The 17049-nt window shown below is 38.9% G+C and overlaps 1 protein-coding gene and 2 pseudogenes across 1 annotated transcript in view; 2 read left to right on the top strand and 1 right to left on the bottom strand.

The window, feature by feature from the left end:
- The window catches only part of TAFA4 (TAFA chemokine like family member 4), a 265526-nt gene that overhangs the window by 80592 nt on the left and 167885 nt on the right, over window positions 1-17049 (top strand). The window lies entirely within an intron of this gene.
- On the bottom strand, window positions 4372-4713 carry LOC143657714 (CDGSH iron-sulfur domain-containing protein 1 pseudogene; annotated as a pseudogene).
- LOC143657715 (trafficking protein particle complex subunit 13 pseudogene) overlaps window positions 4727-17049 on the top strand; it is a 94112-nt pseudogene continuing 81789 nt past the window's right edge.

Raw genomic sequence — 17049 nt, forward strand, 5'->3', positions numbered from 1 at the left:
CTGATTGCTTTGACTTGCATCTCTTAATATGTTGATAGTCTGTATTTGTTTTTCTTGGAACCATTTTATCCTTTATCCATTTTTCTATTGGCTCTATTGATCATTGGCTTACTGATTTGTCAAAGCCCTTTGCAAACTGAGGGCACTGGAGCACTTTGCCCATCCCTTCCCGCCTGCTCCTCCTCTCCCATCACTCATTCCAGTGAAGCTGTGTGTTTCAGGAGGCTGTACGTGTGTGCGCGTATGTGTGTGTGTGAGTATGTGTGTGTGTGCGCACGTGTGCATGCGGTTGTGGTGGGGTCTTGTAAGTCTCCTGGACTGACCGTGAGGAGAGGGAGTCCATGACCCCTGCTGCGGCGCTGCGGAGTCGGTGGGGGCCGTGCACTGAGGCGCCGAGGAATCCTGCTCCGATTTCCCCCACCCCGCTGCACCGCGGAGGCTGGCTCTGGAGCAGGTTGCAGGGTTAACTGCAGAAGCCTGTGTGCGGGTGTCCAGAAGGGGCCTTGACACTGTCCCCAGGGCCTTGTGCCTCCTGCTGGAGAATTAAAGGAGCCAAGAGCCCTGGAAACCCTCACTGGAATAAACTTGTTGAGCGCTTGTAATGGCCGGGGTATCGGGAGAGGAGCTTGTTGGTTGCTGCTACAAACGAGGATCTCTCTTACCACCCTGTCTCCAGCCAATCATCTAGGACCAAGGCAGAGACGGGGTCGTGGGACTCCACCCCCACGGTGGGGAGATGGCATGTCGGGTGTGGACTGAAGATTCAATGTTAGTCCAGTCATTAAAAAAAAACAACAACAAAAAATCACTTAAAAATATCTATTTCCTATAGGATGAGTAGTGGAAATCTTTCTTTAAGGCAAATGATAATCGTCCACAACTATCCGTTGAAAGGTAGTATTTTAAAAGAACTATAAAACCAAGCAACCACCTTTGTGGTTTTTCAAAATGTATTGGACATAACGATGGAGCAGGAGGCCACAGAGGGCTTCTGTGGGTAGGTGGAGGGGCAGATTGACGGGTAGTTAAACAGAAAACCAGAGTTAACATTATTTCTTCAACTATCAATTTGTTTTTTTGTTCCCACCCCCACTCCCACCCCCCACCCTCGCCCCTACATTTTTTTTAGGGCTGCCAACTTTTATTTTGCCAAGTAAGGATATTTAAAGCAACTAATATCCACTGTCAACAGCACATAATAAACGGACACTTTAATACCACAGAGGTTGGAATACCTTCTAACAAAAATTAGAGTTGGTAACAGTCTTTTTTTTTTCTTTGTGGGCTGCTGAATGTTTAGGCTGAGCCTAGAATTTTGGGACAATTGCCTAAAATGTCATTTAGCACAAACACTTCAGTTTCAAAGGTTGAGAGGTGAATGGCTTTGCTTGAGATCAACTAACCTTAGAAACAGGGAAAGAAAGCTTAGGTTCTGACACCTAGTAGAGGGATTCACCCTTATAGACACCCAAACACTCAATACATTGCTACTCAGTTATCTTAGTTAATGTTTTATCTTCAAATAAACTAATATAAAATCAAATAATGCCCTCTTACTCTGTCAGAGAAGTATTTGGTATGTATGACTGTAACTGTTAAAATTTGTCAAGGAAACTAACCCCAAATCATAAATTACTATAACTATAGAACCTGTACCGTAAGTTATATAATCTAAATTGTGAACTTCTACTTCTCCAAAAGGTTTCATCCTCAGTGGCCCATGGAAGATGATTAATTAATGTCTGTTGTGTGAACAAGAGAATGCACTTTAATCACTGCAAAACAACTTTCTTTACAACACGAGTAACTTCTCAGCCCAGCACAAAATAGTACTGACGACATCGCTGGAACACAGATGATAAAGAGAAAAAAGGTTACGGCAGTGATGGAGTCAGTGGTGGGGTGAGGATGGTTATGTCTACTTATCTGATTAAAAAAATAACTAATTTGGCAAACTATGGTATAGATATCTCATTCAAATGATAAAGCTGTTAGAATCTTTAGGGTAATTAGAACAGTAATCACACACAATGATTTTTGTGTGGAAAAAATTCACATGAACCTAATCAAATCCACTTTACTTTTTAAATTAGCTAAGTAACATGAAAAGGTTTTACTCTCTTGAAGCAATTCTAAATCAAAAGTATTTGATAGAATTTTAACATGACCCTGAAAAAATATATATCTCATTATTTTGGGCTATCAAGATGCTAAATTAGAACCCTTGCTGTAAATGATGGACTGTAGTTAATAGTTCCATTACAAAAATGTTCTTACATGAATTGTAACAAATGTACTACTCTAATGAAAGGTGTTAATAATAAGGTGGTATATGGGAACTCTATATTTTATGCATGCTTTTTCTGCAAACCTACAGCTTCTCTAATAAAAAAAGTGTTAAAGTAGATCTGAATATCAGAGTAAGGTGATCATTTTTAATTTCACCATACACATGCATGCACAAACACATGCAATCCTTAATCTTTGAAAAGTATGGTTTTGAGAATTGAAACTGTTTTCTTCTTTCAGTAACTACAAAAACATATGATTAACAATATAGTTCCAAATTCAAAATTAAGAATAGTTCACTTTGCCAACTTAAGGAATGTCCCTTTATCAGAAACTTTGGAAAGTAGTTTATGAAAGTCTTTTTATTTTTTTTGATTACCTTTAAAAGCATGATGTTGTTTTGTTGATCCATTTATAATTCTTAAAAAAAAAAAAGGGGTAGTGGTGGGGCGAGCGTGGAGAAAACCCACCCTAAGAATCCGACAGGTAGAATTGGGATTTGCAGAACATTAGATTTGGAACTGATGTGCCTTAAAGTCATGTCCAAATATAAGTCACAAAGGCTACTTGAAACAAGTGTACACAAGTTTGGTTTCAACTTTATCTACTGTAATACACAACTTTTTATTTTTAAACTATTAGTGATTATGTGTAACATAAGAATGTTAATATCTAGTTTCATGGATTTTTGACAGTTCCAAGGTAGCTGGACTTTTGCAGTGGGAAACTTGTGTTTGACTACGACTGAGGATTCAATTATATTAAAAGAAATAATGGGCATATTTACCTGTTTGAATACTGTACAAATTTCAAATAATCTGTTTTACTTAAAAATATAGTTTGTATGCATTGTCACCTTCTCCTTCTGATGTATAAAGCCCAAAAATCTCTCTATAAAAATATATTTAACTCCTGTTTTAATTCATTTCTTATTTCTAATTGTTTTCAGTTTTGATATTTTCTTTTTTTCTGAAACAGCAATGAATGCAAGGTTTCTGTTCTCATTCTTTGAAGAGTGTTACATAAACACATCTTCAAATTCTTGTTTTAAGAAAAAGATCATACAATTTAGAAGCAGATGGAATTCATAATTTTCTCTTCAAAGTAGTTTTTCTACTAGTATTACCTATGTTTTGGATTAGCCAAAATGAGAAAAAAAATCTCCCAATACCTTTCGTCTAGGCTTTGACAGCCATTTCTGTCATGGATGTGTGGCTCTGCATTCAGGGGACTTGACATTATACCCTCCACCAATTCTTTCAATGTCCCCAGTTCAAGTGCTTGTGGCTCCCTGGGCTAGAATTTCAGAACGTTACATATTAGGAGTCTTCACAATGACTTTAAATCTAATATCATTTTGATCTAAATTTCCAGTATTGGTTCCTTTTTTTTTTTTTAATGGTATGAATCTCCTTTATTAAAACAGTCTGCCTCCTTTCTCAAATTGAAGACTGCAAAAAATAAAGCACTATTGTTCCTTTAATGGATCAATGAAATATTCATGAGGAGGAATACAAAGAACTTAACACTCTTCATTATTGATCTGGCCCACCCATAATTAAACAGAATGAAATTCATAGTTTGTTTTGATTAAAAACTGAAAACATGGAAGCCACATTTTCTCCGTGACATTACTGTCAAAGAAAATCAAGGTCAGAAGATTTTCCTAGATTATATTAAGAAATTAATATAGTTTAATCACAACCAATTCACTTTCTAGGTTAATTAAGTAAAATGAAGAGGTGATCATTTTTCTTTGAAACGTACAAGTGCAATCTCTATATACACGATTTTGAGAATAATTTAACTTCAACATACAACTATGTTCTAAAATCATTATTTTAAATTTAAAGGAATGGTTTCTTACAAGACCAAAATAACTCATAGGCCATGAGGTTGTTTTTTCCTTTTTTTTTTTGTTTTTTGTTTAAGCAAATGTGCACCACGATGTTCCAACGAGTAAGGCAAATGCCACAAATGTGAAAGCTATAGTTTGCAATATGTCACATGTAGAATCTAGGGGATGTGAATCCCTCAGAAAATATTCATTCTAATTAAACTATCAGGTAACATTTTGACAAGTTAGTTTGCAGCATCAAAACTGTCCATTTGAGTTTCTTTTTTCTTAATGGTCAGAGGTCCCACATTGTCTGCAGTTTCCTCCTTGTGTTTTGCGTGAGACCTGTCACACCATGGAACTTTTTTGGACCCCCAACAACGGCAGTACACAGCTTTAGCTCCCAAATCCTCCATGTCAGGAACATGTGCTACCTTGGGGTTGCCTTTTTGGATGTGAAGGTTTGTTATAATGTAGTTGTGATGATCTTTTACATAAAATCTTTTGGAAGCTAGATGAGCAATTGCAGCTGTTCCAGCAGCAATTGTAACTGTTGCGATCTGCTCAGCTTGTATGCTGGAATTAACTCAGATTCTCGCCATGATTGCTTGCACGGTATACAGGCTACTGATCACAGACAGGGCTTGGGAGTTCGCGAGGACACCTGGTGTCAAGGTGTGAGAGGCCCACTAATGCTGTTTTTTTTTTTTGTCTGTAAGTAGTATCGTTTACTCCACAAGAGGGTGCTGACATCATGCAGTGGCAAGATTTCTAGGCTGGACCACATTTTGCGTCATGTGGAGTTAATTATTTCAGGATCTTTGTTAAAGTTTCACCTGGTGTCAAAGTGATGAAATGGGGACATACAGCACCTTATATCCTTAAGATTCACCCTGGGAGTATTAGGACATTTAAAAAAATTAAATATGCCCCTTTAAAGACAAATCGTAGCTATTTTTCTTTTGCAGCTCAGATAGCTGGGAACTTCGATGCTACTAATTAACAAGTATATTCTAATCATTCCACCTACCCAGAGATCTTAAAATATGCCCTGATTGGAAGGCATTTTAACTCCACTAAATGCTGTGGTGGTTGGCTACTATTTAATGTTCTGTGCACAGGTGTAGGGACATACATCATCACAAGGGCCCTGAAAAAACCCAAGTCTACCTGGAAGTGAGGCAGCAGAGGAAATATCTAGTTTTGGGGTCCAGAGTCAAACGTAATCTTGATTCTGCCACATCCTGGCTGTGTGGCCTCAGCTAGGCTACTTCTCTAAAACAGCTTCCTCAGCTGTAAAAATGGGATGCTGTGCATGTCTACCTAATGGGACAATTGGGATGACTAGGAAAAAGTAGGTGAAGCGATTAGCAGCGAGTAATCACTCAGAGACATCCAAAATGATAAGGAGTCTGGAAACTGACATTCAAGGAGTTAGTGATGATTGTGGGTGTGTGTAGGGGATGTCACCAATGCTTAAGAGTTTGAAGATTTATTGTGTACGAGAGAAAAAGTCTTGTTTTCCATTGTTCTAAGCCGACAAGAATCAAGAGCATAGCTTGATGAAGACTGATGTTTCAGTTCACCCTTCAGAAAGAAGGGGAAGAAGGGCTTTCTAATAAATGGCTTCAACAAGCTGGGGATAGAGTGACCCAGGAGGTGCCCAGAGGCCTTTTACTTGGGTGTCTTGAGCCAAATCTGCTATTGAGTAGCTGCCTGACGTGTGGGATCTTGGGAGGTGTTAAGATTGTGAAGGTCTGAGATTTTATATCTTGTATGCTAACAAGTTAGCCTGTCACAGTTACACATATGCTGCCAGAAGACACAGATCAAGGATTTTATAACTCGTGGCACAGGAAGCAGCATGTTCTTCATATTTCTTTGGTTTTCCTTGCCCCTCGAATCTCCAGTGGTGACGTTCCCTGGGGATGTGGGGTAGGGTAGAGTAGAGTGGCAAAGCACTTGAGAGGATGGGTTCTGGATCCAGAGGTCATAGGTTCAAATCCCAGCTCTGCACTTTATGGTCATGTAATTTGGGTAAATTACAAAACCTTTTGGACACTCAGTCTTTTATGTGAAATGGGTACAATAAAGATAGTAAAAGTAATCTTCATGGGGTTGTAGTGAGGAGTCATTTAGTTACATCCACAAAGGGCAGAAAAACTGTGTTTACACAGTAAATGCTCAATAAATGTATTGCAATCTGCCCTTTCCTTTTGAATGTATTCCATTTCATAAAGGATCTATACTGTTTAAATTTATTAAAATTTAGGTTTTCAGTTTTCTCTGTTATAAAAATGCAAAATATGCATGCAATTGTGTATCTTGGTGCCATTTGTTATTTTAACTTAGAATAAATTCTTTGAAGAGTAGTACTGCATCAAAAATTGTGCCCATATTTCTCTCCCCTATAATGACGGGAATTTTTGTAGGACTCCTGCAGATCCCTTTGTTTTGATGGATTATTTTCAGAACTAGTTGTCCATAAAAAACCTATTTCTTTCCAAGATCACAGTCAGGTGGGAACATAACTTCTACTGCAAGAGTTTATTGTGAGACTTAAATGTGATGTACTATTTGTGAAGAGTCTATAAATAATAAAGCTGTGTGTGTAAGCTGCTAATTTGTTTTGTGGGCTAAAATGAATTGTACTTATGCAGATGGTTTTGATATTTTGAATAAATTATCTCTTTTTCTAGCCTCTATCTACATACAGCAGTGACAGGCATAATTTTAACTGGATGCCTAAGTGCAGATAAGTATGTAAACTTTTTGGACAAATATCTTATTTGGTTGATAGGGGCTCTCTTCGTTCCTAGGAAAAGATGCTTTTTGAAAAATGATTTGCCTGCAGTGGCTATTTTCTACCACTAGAGGGAGAGCAAGGTTTAGAATAGCTAAATAGCAAGAAGCAGGACTCCAGTCTAATGCTGCGCTATTTGGTAGAAATATAATGTGAGCCACATACGTAATTTTAAATGTCCTGTAGCCACATTAAAACTGTAAAAAGAGAAAGGTGAAATTAATTTTAATAATATATTTTACTTAACCCACTATATCTGAAGTATTATTATCTTAACATGTGGCACTAGCCACATTTCACGTGCTCAGAATCCACGTACGGCTAGAGGCTTCCGTATTAAAAAGCAAAAGATAATAAGTCGAGTCTTAACATTGCTCTCTGAGAAATTAGAATTATAGGTTATTTGTATTTTCATGGGTCAGTCATAAGGATCAATATTTTATTTTGCTTAGTCTTATCGTGTTATTTGGTGTATTATTTAGGTATTCCCCACCTCCTCGAAAATGTTTTGTTCTAAATTTAGGGTAAATGTCAGGTAAGTGGGATTTGTGATCTCCAGGTCATAAAAAGTGGGGAAGATGCTTACATTTCCTAGTTCTTATTAAATTTTTTTTTTTTTTTTTTTGCCACAACTCCTTTTGGCAGCCTAGTGAAGCCTACAAACTTCTTCACAGAATGCCATAAATGCTTAAAATAAAAAATTATAGAATTACAGAGAAAATCAGATATATATTAAAATTCTGTTGGGGGTTGAATCATGTCACCCATAAAAAGCATGTTCAGGTCCCAACCCCCGGGCCTGTGACTGTTGACCCATTTGTGAATAGGATGCCTTGAAGGTGCTACTTCAGTTAAGATGCGGCATAACTTGCTTCATCCTCTATAAAAATGGAAGGCTATATGTGCCTACCTTATGGGATTATTGGGATGACTAAGAAAAAGTAGGTTAAGTGAGTAGCACGTATCAAACACTCAGGAAATGGTACCTATTATGTTTAGAGAATAAGGGGTCTTAAAGGATTACCGAATAGTTTGAGAAGCCTGTGTTTTGATAGTGACTGAAAAGGACATCTATATTATCCTGCTTTCTTGATTCCCTCTCTGGGGAGCTTGTGCATTAAGAAACACAGAGGCTCCATCACAGGGATATTCCATCCAATCTTGCAAGTTGGAGCCCAGGCATCTGTATTATTTAACATCTACACTGGTGACTGGAGCTGGCGCCAAACTTGAGAGTCACTGATTCAGAACAAAAAACGTCAGAAGCTTGACTCCAGCTCTTGTCAAGCTACAGTTTGAACTGAGTGGTGATAAGTTTCCATTTCAGTCTTACACATGTCATGGTAGCCAGAGGAAAGTTTTGTTTCTGGTCATTCAACGTGACGTCCACTTCCACCTCTCCAGGAGGCCAGTGGAAATCCTTACTCATTTTCTTCAGGCTTGGCCATTCCTGGGTGCTAAATGCCTCTAGGGCGTGAGGTATTCCATTGACCGCCCTTATACCCTACTTTATTTTCCTCCAGTGCCATTTTGATGGGCTCATCATAATCTTGGCCTTCAATAAGAAAGGAAAGGAACAGATTATGAGACTTCTCATCTTCTTGGCCGCAAGTTCAAGTCCCAATGCTGTTGGCAAGGTCAGCTTTGCGAAATATCTAACGAATGAGTATGCTTTAATCCTTTTTCAGGGGAAGGAAGGGTTGTTTCACTGACAGAGGAGTAAAGAATTTCAGTTCCTCAAATGAGTTTGTGAGCAATCTTGCTTGGCAGAGCAGGCTTTTTCCTCCATCCTCTATGAGTCTTTGAGGAAAAGCAGGCAATAGCCTTTGAAGAGTTCTCTGGGTAGTTAAGAAAAAGCTTCTCCTTACCCTTGAGAAGAAAGTTCCTCATTCTTCTTTCAAGCCATACACTTAAACCCATCTAAACAAAGCCTGCAAGTTGGGGTTTAAAAAGCTGTGGTTCAATATCTCGTCTGTATTGCAGGGCTATACAAGGAAATTGGAATCTTCTTTTTTTTTTCCCATATAAGGAAAATAAAATCACTGGTGATAAAAGAACAGGCGGAGTAGAGATGGGGCAGAGAGGAATAACAAAGCAGGAGGCTTTGTGTTTTACTAGGTGTTGCTTGGAAGCCTTAAATATACTTTGGCCCATATGGTGGTCTCAGAATAGCATGCTTCAAATAATATTACCGAAGAGACATTTAAAAACCCATTAAAAGGGATTAATTGATTGCGCACACTGTGTGAGCAATAACTGAACACAGTTTAACTCCTAATGCCCTGTGGCACCAATGCTTATGCTTTGGCAAATGTCTGAAGTCAGTGAAGAACTATAAACAATTTAAACAGGGCTGGGGGCTGGGGATCCTGAAGTGGGGGGGTCTCCAACTGGGCTCTGCATTCCTCTCTTTTTTCACCTGGTATGGAGATGGGTAATAGGGTCCAGGAGCCAGAGAGGAAAATATCAGAGAATGTTGTTTAAGGAAAAAGTAAGATGCTCATGAAATAATTTTAGCATTATGAATGGAGCGTCCACTGTGTTTGTTAGTATCAGGTAATTTTTCTGTGACTGATCACTGATGGGCAGAGATGCCAGCTACAGGGCTGGAAAGCAATCTAGGGGTGGGGAAGATGAGAACGATTTGAACTTGGCCATGAATGAAGGATTTCAAACTCCAGGTGAGTGTATTCTTCTCCCAAATCAAACATGGTTACAGACTTTGTTATCTGTAAAGCAGATGCAAGGGATGGGAGGAGGCATTTCTTTCCAGAGGAGCTTTTTAAGCTCAGTTGGATTTGAGCTGGATACATGAACTCTCAGGGTGAGCTTAAACCCCTCCAAGTGTTCTGTGGTCACCTCACAGGCTTCCAAAGAAGATCCAACCAGGGAAGGGCGATGAATTCTAACTGGCGATATTAAATGTGTTGTCTGGGCCAATCGTATCTGATTAGAAAAAAAATTCCTATGTAGAAGGGAGAGAACAATGTTCAACATTTATTACCTTTCCAGTTAGTGTGCTTTAAAGACATCATCTAGAAATTCTGAAGACTATAGGGTGAGTAAACCAACATTTTCTTTGCTTAATATGTTTCTGGAAGGGGGTAGATGGGTGTTTTGTATATTCTCTTGAAGAAATATTACATAGCTTGATCTCTCCCAGAGGAAGCAAGAAGGGTATTAGCTTCTTTCTTCTACCCTCTATAGTCTGTTCTTGACTTTGTTTCCTTATGTGCTTACCTTGCCACTCTGAGGTGCGTGACTCATTCAGAACCTGAGTTGTTTCTCCAAGTCACTGTATCTTTAATTTGAATGCTTTAGTTTTAGTTTTGTGATGATCCTGAAATGATGGGGCTGACATTTTCCTGTGCACAGTCTATGAAAAGAGATTTGGTAAGCAAACAAACAGTGTAAACATAGTTGTCTGGAAGCTGTTAAAATTATCTTAAAAATTGCCAAATGTCTTGGAAGCATTTATTTAACTTGAAATCAAAATGCTTGTGCGTTTCCTCTATAAAGTCCTAGCTATGTGACTTTGGGCAAAGAAACCTAATCTCCCTGAGCCTCAGTTTTCTTTTCTTTTTCTTTTTTCTGTTGAAATGGGTTTAAAAGCATCCATTATCTCCAGGTGTTTTATTTATCTTGTTATTTTTGAAGTTTAAATGAGACAACTCATATAAAGGACTTGGTATTGGATGTGGCAGTTAGTGAATTTATTTTATTTTTAAAATTAGTTATCTGAAAAATTTGCCCATCTATACCTGACATCGGTGTGGTATGCATTTTTTACAAGTGATAAAAGCACATTTTTATAATTGAACTATGAACTGTAGTCCCTGGTTGAACTTAGGTTCACTGCTTGTGTTGTGAAGGTTCATACATTTTTTTAAACCTTAGTTTTACCCATATTTATTGAGTGATAATTGACATACAGAAAAATGCACATATTATAGAAGTGTACAGTTTGATAAATTTTAGCTTATGTATATGCCATGAAACCACCTCCATGACCGAAGTAACAATTATGTCTGTTTTCCCAAAAGTTTCTTTGTACCCCTTTGTCATCTGTCTCTCTCAGCCCTCCCCAGGCAACCTCCAACCTTTGTACCACTGTATGTTGATTTGCATTTTCTGATATTGTATTTAACGGCATCCTGCAGAACATACTCTTTTTTGCCTGATTTCTTTCATGGCCCATGATTATTTTATGGCTCATGCATGTTGTTGTATGTATCAAAAGTTCATTTCTTGGGTGGGCCACGGTGGCTCAGCAGGCAGAGTTCTTGCCTGCCATGCCAGAGACCTGGGTTCAATTCCCAGTGCCTGCCCATGCAAAAAAAAAAAGTTCATTTCTTTTTGTTGTTGAGTAGTGTTTACATTTCAGTCTGTGATCCATTTTGGGTTAATTTTTGTAAATGAGGCTCTTAATGCATTTTTAGTTGGTTAAAAACAATCAGTACTTTTTAAGTTCTCTTGCTACCTAGGTAAAGATGCCAAGAGTACTTGGGAATAATAAAATCATATTTGTTGTTAAATGACTTAGACATTTTAATAATTCAGACTGGTATTCCTGTATTAATGAGTCTGAATTAGTGAGTTAAAGGTAAAAATAATGTAAGCAATACAACTCTATAGAGAAGAATATTTTAAACGGATCCTGTCTTTGTCGCTCTGAACAAGAAGAAAAAAGCTAACCAACCAGAAAGCCAAGATTTTCTCCTCCACTTGGGTAATAACTAGTTGCATAGACTATGGCAAGTTACTTAGTCTCCCATCCTCAGTTTCTACAGCTGTACAAACAGACGTGAGATGTGTTCCTCAGCTCACAGTGTGCAGATCTTGGTCCACCAGGAGCAGATTCTCAGGACTTGTTGGGTCCATCCTTGTACCGAGCATTGATGAAGACGGAATAACAGGTCCCTCACCTTATACATCTCATTTTCCAAACATGTGTTGCTAGAATTTTGATGGAGAAAATACGTATTGATATAGAAGCTCTTTTAATTTACTTTTACTGCTTTGTCTTTAGGCATTTTCATTATCAAAGGGTACAAAAATGCAACCCCTGATTGGAAATATACTGTGAGTTTTATTCTCATCAGTAAAATGTGTATCATTCTCACTTTTACTGGGGAATCTCCATCTCAATGAGCTTTGGCTAAGGCTCTTTCAGGCCTTGAGGTTTAATGAGGGTGTGATGTAAGGAGCTGATATGATGTAAGGGACTGATGGCTAGTGAGTTTTAGTAGCCCTGAGGTGCCAGTTCGCTCTAATGGCCCAGGGTTGAGGTGACCAGGTGCCTTGTCTCTGTGCCCAGGCCCCAGGCAGGACCCCTCGCCCTGCTCAGAGTACAGCGTGGGCTGGAGGCAAAGTGGTGCTTGTTGTTAGAAATATACTTGTAGCTCAGCCTTCTATGGTGCAAGGTCAGAATTTCTCTCTGTGAATATCCCAGATTGTGTGCTAGCCTGGAACCCCTCAGGAATATGTTAAGAAGCAGGTTAAATCAGAGTAAAAAGAAACATCCTTGTGAGGACCATCACATGGTCCAGGGACTGCTAAAAGCCTCCTTTTACTAATAGCAATTTGTCTACACACACGTATGCCATAAGCAGTTTTTACAAATTGCTGGAATTCTTAAATTGCAGTGTGTCTTAGTTTCCCAGCTGCTAAAACAAATAACATACAGTGGATTGGCTTAAACAGTGGGAATTTATGGGCTCATGGTTTTAAGGCTAGAAGAAATCCAATTTCGAAGCATCAGCAAGGCCATGCATTCTTTCGGAAGACTATGCGCTCTGGGCTGACTGCCAGTGATCCTTGGTCCTTGGCTTTTCTGTCCCATGGCAGTGCACATGGACGTGTCATCTTTCTCTTCTGGCTTTTGATGGCTTCCAGCTTCTGGCTGCTCCACATGGCTTCTCTCTCTTTCCATTTGAATTTCATTCTGCCTATAAATGACTCCAGTAATTTGGATTAAAGCTCAATCTGATTCAGTTAAGCTACACCTTAACATCTCTTGAAGTAACATCTTCAAGAGATCCCATGTACAAATGGGCCCACACCCACAGGGCCAGAGGTTGGGATCCGAAAATGCTTTCTGTGGGGAACATGATTCATTCCCAGATAGAATATTAATGTACGTCTGATTTCCTCTGTAATTCTTTGAATTTTATTTTATCATCTGAGATGAAGTTCTGAGAAGATCATAAACTTCACTAGTCTGCCATTCATGGCAAAATGAAAACAGGTTAATAAGAACTGTGGTGAATGCTTGCAGCTACATCTTGCCCTAACTGCCCTTAACAAGTATCCTAACTTGGTAAGAGTTGCTGGTAGCAGATGCCTCTTGGAGCATCATCAGAGAACTGTTTCCCTGGAGGGTAGCAGGTGATGGTCGAGCAGGAAGCTTCCCGGTAGTGAACTCAAGTGTTAATGAAGGTGAGCATACTCAGGGGCAGCTGGGAAAAGGGAGAAGAGGCAAGGGTGGTCAGCAACAGGCAGACGTGGAGCCAGTTGTGTAAGTTGGAGCTGAAGTGTGCTGATCTGGAGAACGTTAATGAAGCTTTTGTGGCAGCGTCTCCTCACACCAGGTGCCTAGTAAATTCAGTCTCTAACTCACGTTTGCTTCATCACAGGTGGGAATCAGATGCTGGGTCACAAATGACTGGCTTTTCTGCTGAACCGTAATAGCCCTTTCTCCCTCTTTTTGAAGAGAGGACCAAGTGAAAGAGTCTTCCCCCGGCCGCCCCTGCTGGTGAGGAGAGGTTGGCTCGCTGTCTTTTATGGTGCATTCAGACAGCATGTTCTCTCTCCTCACGTGCTCTGGCCCAGCCAGCACCTTTTGGAGCCTTTATTGTTGTGTATGAAAATGATTTGCATCTGTCTCTCTTCCAAGGCAAGGGTTTCTAAGGTTGGGGAGGCACAGGTGTCTTACTTTCATTTTGCAAAGTGCCTGGCACAATAAGATTTTTTTTTAAAAACTAAATGAATACGTGAACATTGAATGTAATGGGATATTTCTCCTCTTAAAGTGAAATTTCCCAGGGCCTGTCATCTCAACATTTCAGGATATAAGTGGGAAAGGTTTTCTCAAGTAAGTTCCTGCTGGTGAATTGTATACTAAAAGTCCAGTTTCCACTGACTATATCCATAGTGAAGCGCCACCGCAGGTAATTCTTTCATCCCCCAGTACTGGACACTGGGGTTGTGCCAGCTCCTCACTGTCCCAAAACAAAGAAAACAAAACAGCAACAAAAATGCTTTGATGCAGATCTGTGCAAATGTCCCATCATGGACTTGTTCAGGAAGTTTCCTGGGATGTGCCCACGGGAGAGGCTGCAGAGTTAAAGGGAGAGTGCACACTCAATCGTCACAAGATACTAATAGATAGTTTCACCACAGTGGCTTTCCACCTTACAATCCTAGAAGCTGTGTCCAAGATTTCTTCTCTGAAAGAATAAAATTTAAAGGTAAATATTTTGGAAAATAATCCCTGTGCTTCACTTGATCAGTTTTAAGGGTCACAGGCCAGTGAATAGCATGTATAATATATTATTTTTCAGGTTAGGGAACTAAGTGCTAAATGAATACTTGTAGAATTGAATTATTTTTAGAGAATTCTTTAAAAACCACAGGATGATTCAAGTGTCCTACATTCCTATTATGCATAATATTTCAATTCTGTAATGTTCTTTTAAGAAAACGTGATATTGGCAGTGTGTAAATGGTGGCTGTTTGCCATTTGTGATTGAAAATTAAATTCCCCTTCTATCAGAGTTACGAACATCTCACTGACTGGGGAGCTCTCCTTGCCAAACTTGTTTAATGGGCCACAGGCTTGGTTCTGCGTTAACTGCACTGGTGCAATTAGATTTAAGGTTGACACATAGTTAGAAAGTTCTCTGCCTAAATTATTTCCATTATTTCCCAAGTCTCAGTCCATTAACCAACCTGGTCAAGAGGCCAGGAAGAGAAATGGCATTCTCAAAATATTATTAGCATTTTGTGGTGAATATTGACTATTCTACATTTACAGCCGATTAAGTTTTGCCCTCTTTTTTATTACGGATTATGACAGGGATTTTGAGACTGTGTTCTGTTAAATAATAAATAGGTCCAGCAAGGTCATTTTCTACCTGACCAAGGAAAACTTTGCAATAAGAAGACATGAGTTAAGAAAGAGACTGTGTCCCAGGGGAGTCGAGGGGTCCAAGTTTTTGAGTTGCTCAGATTATTTGCAGTGAAATGTGGATATTATCAATTATTTCTTGCCAGTCATTTGATATCCTTATTCCTACCAATTTTTTTTTACACACATACACACATCTTTATTTTACAGATGACTTAAACTTTCTGGCTTATGGGTTTTTCTTTTCTGCTTTAGGAAAGAATTTTCTATCTTTCCTCAAGCCTTTTTCAGTGTGACACACAAACCCAGGGTCAATACTGGGAAGCACAAAACCCTGCATAATGGGCAAGAGTACTTGTTAAATTACTTGAGGTTTTTTTAAATTTTTTCAATTTATTAATTAAAAAAATTAACAACAAACAAAAATATTAACATATCATTCCATTCTACATATACAATCAGCAATTCTCAATATCATTACATAGTTGCATATTCATCATTTCTTAGAACATTTGCATCGATTTAGAAAAAGAAATAAAAAGACAACAGAAAAAGAAATAAAATGATAGCAAAAAAAAGAGATTATACATACCATACCCCTTACCCCTCGCTTTCATTGATCACTAGCATTTCAAACTAAATGTATTTTAACATTTGTTCCCCCTATTATTTATTTTTATTCCATATGTTCTACTTGTCTGTTGATATGGTAGATAAAAGGAGCATCAGACACAAAGTTTTCACAATCACAGAGTCACATTGTGAAAGCTGTATCATTGTTCAATCATCATCAAGAAACATGGCTACTGGAACACAGCTCTACGTTTTCAGGCAGTTCCCTCCAGCCTCTCCACTACATCTTGAACAACAAGGTGATATCTACTTAATGAGTAAGAATAACCTCCAGGACAATCTCTCGACTCTGTTTGGAATCTCTCAGCCATTGACACTTAGTCTCATTTCACTCTTCCCCCTTTTGGTTGAGAAGGTTCTCTCAATCCCTTGATGTTAATTCTCAGCTCATTCTAGGGTTTTTCTCAGTCCCTTGATGCTGAGTCTTGGCTCATTCCAGGATCTCTGTCTCACGTTGCCAGGAAGGTCCACACCCCTGGGGGTCAGTGTCCCACACAGAGAGGGGGAGGGTGGTAAGACTGCTCGTCGTGTTGGCTGGAGAGAGAGGCCATATCTGAGCAACAAAAGAGGCTCTCTTGGGGGTAACTCTTAGGCCTAGATTTTAAGTAGGCTTGACCTATCCTTTGTGGTGTTCAGTTTCATATGAACAAACCCCAAGACTGGGGGCTCAGCCTATAACTTTGGTTGTCCACACTGCTGGTGAGAATATCAAGAATTCAACTTGGGGAAGTTGAATTTCTCCCCGTTCTCACCATTCCCCAAAGGGGGCTTTGTAAATACTTTTCCACTCACTGATCGAATCACTCTGGGATTCATCGGGGCATCACTCTGGACAAACCAACAAAATCTCATGTCCTAACTGAGATTCCAAGTACTTATGGTGTTCAATCAAACTATCTACATAAATTATATTAGGAAATGCACTAGTCAAAATATAAATTTTGTAACAAATAAACATTTTTTGCTTTAGTCTCACACATAAGGTGACATTTTAAAATATTAATTACCATCTATTTTCAGCACCCTGCAATAATGACATTCCTTTGTTCTTCCTCATGCAAAAACATTTTTATAATTTGTACATTGTACATTTCACTATTATTGTACACTCTAGGCATACCTGGATTATACCATCTCAATCTTTAACATCTATCTTTCTTTCTGATTTCATTTATGTCCCCAGCCCTCCTCCCTCTATCATTCCTTACCAAAAATTTGATCAAAGTGTTGTGTGAAACAGGTCTCAAAGTCGCAATCTGCAGGCAATTTAGGCTCCCAGACATGTTTTGTTTGGCTCAGATTATGTTTAAAAATTGTCTTTTGAATTGGTTGAGTTGTTTGAAAATCACAGGATTTCAT

This window comes from Tamandua tetradactyla, chromosome 15 (genome assembly GCF_023851605.1).
Source record: "Tamandua tetradactyla isolate mTamTet1 chromosome 15, mTamTet1.pri, whole genome shotgun sequence".
NCBI classification, from domain to species: Eukaryota; Metazoa; Chordata; class Mammalia; order Pilosa; family Myrmecophagidae; genus Tamandua; species Tamandua tetradactyla.